The following is a 6,333-nucleotide window of genomic DNA, read 5'->3' as shown; positions in this document are numbered from 1 at the left end:
TTTCCATGGAGAAATGACTGCCCTATTCATCAAATTATCACAGGTAATTTAGAGGCCCTATGCTTCTTACTTAACTTCTAGTATTCTGTGTGGGAAAACTGAAATGAATTATTCCTTGTGAGGCAGGAAATCTGAGCCACACTCTTAGTCTAAGTTAAGATGCTTTCAATTCGGCCCTCAGATTAAGCCCATATGATGATCTAATTATCATTCAAACTCCCATACCTTTCCTTTGCTTTCCAAGCATTCAGTGCTTACCACCTTAGTGCTCACTGGAAGAAGAGAAAGCTTACGTTAAAACAAGACCACCTCTAGAAGCTTGTTAGCATGCGAGCTGAAACCTGACACCCTACAGTTACCACTGGCCAGTGAATGAAGGAAGAGCAATTAAGAGGAAGGCAGAATTAATCATCTGCATGTGCCAAGGTCATGATGCAGTGAGAGAGAAGAGGGGGTGGAAATACTGACCTGCATTCACTTGGTTGGAATCATGGTAGAATGTAGAGAGGGGACCCCAGGAGTTCTGCTGCCCAGAGAAATATGTTCCTATGAGAAGGTATGCAGGACCACAGTGGCTGAGGTTCCTCCCCCCAACAGACATGCAATGCCAGTGGCCACAGGCTAACCAGCATCAGTCTCAAGGCACAGCAAAAGAGCTGAAAGGGTCAAGGGACAAAAAGTTTTTTAAAAATCCCACCAAGTCTGCAACAGGCAAAAAAATTGACAAAATTCATTAGCTCTTCGGGATATAGAACCCTTGGTCCTGTAGGCATATAAACCCACAAGTTTGTACATATCTGTGCATATTATTTGGATCATGCTGTTGGTTTCACAGGTGTATACATATGCCAAATTTGTCAAATGGTACACTTTAAATAAGGGCAGTTTGTCATATAACAATTATAGCTCTCTGTGAGAAAGAAAGAAAGAAGAAAGAAAGAAGAAAGAAAGAAAGAAAGAAAGAAAGAAAGAAAGAAAGAAAGAAAGAAAGAAAGAAAGAAAGAAAGAAAGAAAGAAAGAAAGAAAGGAAGGAAGAAAGAAAAGGAAGGAAGGAAGAAGGAAGGAAGGAAGATGTCACAGAAAAAAAAAATGACTTCTTTTATTTATTGGAGGCACTTTCTGCATCTAAAAGTATAAATGCAGTCAGGATAGCTCCTGAGTGTACAATTCAGTTCTAGGAAAAACTAGAATATAATTAGTACCCAGCCTCATCTCGATCTTTCCTCCGAAACCATGAGACAGGATTTTCTTAAAGGAAAGAAATTCTCCTGTCTCTTGACATTTGGTTGAAATATTGAAAATAAAGTGTGCCTTGCATAGAGGGCTTGGCATATTCAATTCTCCATCTTTGTCAGGAGAGAAAGACAGGCATCTCGCTATATAGTGTGATTTATAGCAACAAGCACATGAGAAAGGGTGTTGTCTTCTTTTTCAGGCTAAAGGCCTCTTCTAATTAACAGAGAACAGGGCTTGCTTTTTGCAGAGTTGGGGATGGGAGGGGATGTTTGCAAACACCCATGTACCCATGAGGAGTGGGAGACAGTGTGATCAGAGTTGTGGCTGTTCTGTGTGGTTTTACACACCAGAGGGACCCTCACAGACAAGATACACAGTACAGAAAAGCATGCATACAAGAATTACAGTTACCACATGAAGTCGAAACTGAGCATCCGAGCCACCACCATGCTCTTTATCAAACCAAAGATAAAGAAAGTACCTTAAGATTGAAAATCCTGGGGGTGGGGGTTAGTGTGTATGCCTCCTGACTCATTTAGTTTGTTTACAAACATTTACTGAACTGTCTGTTAGATTCCAAGGATGTAGACAGGATAATAAGGATATATTAAACACATCCTTGACAACATAGAACTCATGCTAACTGGGGAAATGAAAGAATAAGCAATTAAAACACAACTTACCAATTGCTGACATAGAGATATTTCTAAGACACAATAGGAAACAAAACCCTAGCTGGAGAAATCCAAAAGTGCTTGGCATAGAAGAGGACCAGTGGGCTGGGTGTTAAAGGAGGAGTTGAAGATGGGAGTATAAAGGCACCTGGGTGGCTCAGTCGGTGTAGCGTCTGCCTTCAGCTCAGGTCATGATCTCAGGGTCCTGGAATGGAGCTCTGCATCAGGTTCCCTGCTCAGCGGGGAGCCTGCTTGTCTCTCTGCCCCTTTTCTGGCTCATGCTCTTTCTCTCAAATAAATAAAATCTTTACATAAAATAAATAAAATAAAATTGAAGAATAAAGAAGATGCACTGATATGTTCCAGGCATAGGGAAGAGTTAACACATGAAGGGTTACGTGTGAGTTCCGTGTATGTGTGGATTAACACTTCACAAATGAAAATTTGATGAACACTAGGGAGTTGTGTGTGTCAGGTATGAGACAGCTGGTGGCAATTATGGGGTTGGGAAGTCTCCTCTTGATGTGGAGGGTAACAGTGCAGAAAGAGCAATGGGGAATTTGAAGGACAACCACATGATACACCAGGACATGGCAACTACACCAAACAGCGGGCTGGAGACTGCCGAAAATGCCCCACCATCCTACAGAACAATGGCTCAACCAGGTGTGGTGGGCTGGGAACGGGACCGTTTGCCAACCAGGTACCCGACTCAGTGGCTTTACCTAGAAAACACACTGCCCCATCATGCAGTTGACCCGAACTTATCTGCAGCTGTAGGTCTCTCTCAAGTCCTCAGGCTACCCTCAGGCTTAAGACCTCAATGAGATGATTTCAGAAGGACCTACTCATCCAGTTTGGTGAGCAAATTCCAGACACAGATAGAAGCTTTATTGTTCCAAGATGAAAAAATAGAAACAAGATAATAGGGGACCTATGAAAAGATCCTAAACACAGATGGATAGTATAATACTTATGAAGTAAAAGGAGGACATTCTTTTAAAGGATTTACTGCATAAATTTTAGACATTTGTCTTGTATTGTCAACAATGTTAAAACAAAAGACAACACAGTGAGATCAAAAGGCAGCTGCTAAGAAGGAACTATAAAAAGGGAACTAGATGAGATAAGCAGAGAATGTTACTATTAAATGTGTGAAAAGATTTTTTAAATGCATAAAAAAGTAAAAGAATCAACAGTGCAAAAGAAAATCACATCAGCAATGTGGAAGACAATTTTGAGGAATTCACCCAAAATCAAGAGGAAAAGGAAAAATAAAATAAAATCATGAAAGGGACGATGCTGAAAATAGAAAACAGAAAGGAGAGATTCAAACAATGGATTAATGGGGTATTTGACGGGAAAAATAAGGCAAATAGAGCAGAAGCAAATACCAACAATTTAATAAAAGAAAAATCTTAAACTGACGACCTGAGCTGTGAATCCCAAAGCTTCCATGAATATTAGAGTCCCTTCTAGATACAGTTGTATCTTGAACTTAAGTGGGTGATGTCCCAGAAAAAGTTAGGAACTAGCTCTTGCGTAGTTTTTATTAAAGCATCGTAAGCTCTATCATCCCTATGGTGTTGCTGGTTCTTATAACTGAGTAAAGGGTTGGGATCTTTCCCCCTTTATAATCCTTAATGTTCTTCAAAGAGTTCATATCATATGAAGGGTAAGAGCTTTTTCCTCAGGCCCTCAGTGGGTTTCTGCAGGCAAGTTTGGGGATAGAAGCCGAGACCTTCCTCTAGTCTGACAGTTGGGTGATGTCAGGGTGGCAAAGGGAAGGGGAAGGTGCTCCATATAGAAAGGGAAGAATGTGGAGTTTTTGGAGGTGAGGAGACTGAAGAGACCATCCAGAAAGGGGGAGAGGGAAAAAAAGAAATGGGGAAAAACAAAGACAGTAGGGCTACCTCTGACGTGACTCATCTACAAGAACACTACATTGTGTTAAAATATCCAACATGGCTGGTGTGAGTGGATTTTTTGCAGAGACCTGAAAAGAGCTGAATGTACGATTACAGGGATGTAGATCCAACAGAAATAGCACCTGCAGATGAAGTCACTGGACTCGGAGTCTAGCCAGGACCTGCAGAAGCACTTCGGGAGGAGACTAAAACTAACTGGTGTCCATGACAATTGCACTTGGGTCTCCAACAACAGTGGGTTCTCAAGTGACAACTGCTTCTACCTTGTTTCTTCTCTGAATAGACTCACTTGGGTTCTTGACAGCTCCCTTCACACTGTTATTCATTCTTTCATGTGACAGCTACTGAGATGGGGCTGGGGACAGAGTGGAAAGCAAAAAACAGACAGGTCATGGGGCTTTAATGTCCAGTGTTGAGGACAGATCTTAAGTCATCATGGTGTTAAGTTCATAATTACAAGTTGACGTAAGTGCTAAGAAGGGAAGGAATGTGGGTCTCTGAGAGCAGATAACAAAGGACTCCATGATGGACAAGGGGGTCAGAGAAGGTTTTCATGAAAGAATGATGCTCTAGTTGAGATCAGAGTGGTGGGAAGGGCATGCTTGGCAATTGGGCTTCATCATGAGACCAATGGGAAGCCACCGAACATTTCTAAGTGGAGATTGAATACATGACTCTGTGCTGTGAAGAGGTTGGAGGGCTTAGAATAGATGTGGTAAGACCAATTAGGAGTCTGTAGGAGTCCAGCCAAGAGTGATGATGGCTTGGGTCCCAGTAATGGCGGTGGAGATGGGAAGACATGATCCGGGTACTTAGAAGGTAAAACTGGCAAAGCCTGGGGTAGATCCAGTGTGAGGCACAAGGGAGGATAAGGTTTCCTGAGTTTCTGTGCAGCTCCATGTAGAGGTTCAGAGTAAGCAAACCAGCAAGTTAGATAGAGAAAGGAACCCTCATGAGCCATAGTTTTGTCCTTTCTCTGCATCTCCCACCTCCTGGTCCCTGAACCACATCTCCCAACTCCTGCCATTAAATAAAGATAAGGGAACGGGAATCTTCTTTCTGGAAATTCCTCAGAACTTCTAGCTAACTAGAGAGAGACCCTCATTCTGCTCAGTCACAACTTGGTTGTGGGCCAGCTCAACATCCTCTGGGAAACTACAGATAATTGCTTATGGGGTACATTGTTTTAGCCTGTAAACTGCATAATTGCCCTCTTGCCCTCTGGAAGACAGTCCAGCAGAGAAAGAAAAGCCATTATGCAAGTCTCTCTGTCTCATTTCTAAGGGCATTAAACCCCCACTCTGGCCACCAGAGGAAAGCAGCATTGTCCCAGCTCTGCTTCCTGAAGTTTCTACGGTGGACCCTCATGGGACTCTCCCCAACTTGGTGATGCAAATGAGAAGTTGTGTGGTGTTATAAGGTGCAGAGGGTTGACCCCATTAATCATGCTCTCCTTCCTGAAATACTTCCCTCACTTGGCTTCTGGGAGCCATTACTCTGCTGATTCTCCTCCTATGTCGCTGGCTGCTATTTCTAAATGTTTTCTGCTCGTCCCCATGCTTCTTCTTAACCTTTATAATTTCAAGTTTCCTAAGGCTAAGTTCCTGGACTGCTTTTCTTCTCCCTCCTCATTCCTTCCTTGGTGATCCCAGCCAGTCCTATGGCTTTACACATAACTTATACCCTGATGCTTCCCCAGTCCGCATCTCTAGGCTCAACATCTCCCTTAGTTATCCAGCTGCTTTCTTCCCACATCTCCATTTTTATATTCAGCCTAATGTCTAAACCCGAATGCTTGATGTCCTGCCTTCCCTCATCCATTGTTCCTCCACTAGTCTTCCCATCTCAGTTCATGATAACACCACTTACCCACTTTTACCGACACAAAAGCATCCTCATTCTCTAAGTGTAGTCTACGAGCAATCACTACCAGCTCCACCTTCCAGGTATATCTTGAATCTTGTCACTTCTCTCCAGATATCCACCAGATATCCACCAGCACCATTCTGTCCACCATTGTCTTTCTTGGACTTCTGCCGTGTTTTCCTAAGCTGACTCTCTGTTTCTGTTTCTGTATGTTCTCCGTTCTTCACCCAGAAGTCAGAGTGATCCATCTAAAACATGAACCAGAGTATGTCACTCCTTGCTCTTCACTCTCTAGTGGGTCTCATCCTATTTAGACAAACTTCAAAGTCTGACCGTGACCTAGGAGGCACTCAGCCCACCTCTCCAGCCTCACCTCCGACTGCTCTCCCCATCACTCACCAGGCTCAGCCACACTAGCCTCCTTGGTGTGCCATGAACACACCAAGCACCCTCCAACCTTAGGGCTTTCACATGTGATGCTTCTTCCTCCTGTAGGGCATGGCTACTTCACTGCTTCATTCAGGTGTCTGCTTTACCTTCACTTCATCAAAGAGACCTCCTTAATAATTTTTAAAAAGCACCCAGACCCTATCAGTCTATAAATTTACTCTGCTGTATTTTCCTTCAGA

The sequence above is a fragment of the Zalophus californianus genome, chromosome 16 (assembly GCF_009762305.2).
Source record: "Zalophus californianus isolate mZalCal1 chromosome 16, mZalCal1.pri.v2, whole genome shotgun sequence".
Taxonomy (NCBI): Eukaryota; Metazoa; Chordata; class Mammalia; order Carnivora; family Otariidae; genus Zalophus; species Zalophus californianus.
The sequence above is the reverse complement of the archived record's forward strand: the minus strand, read 5'-3'. Positions refer to the sequence as shown.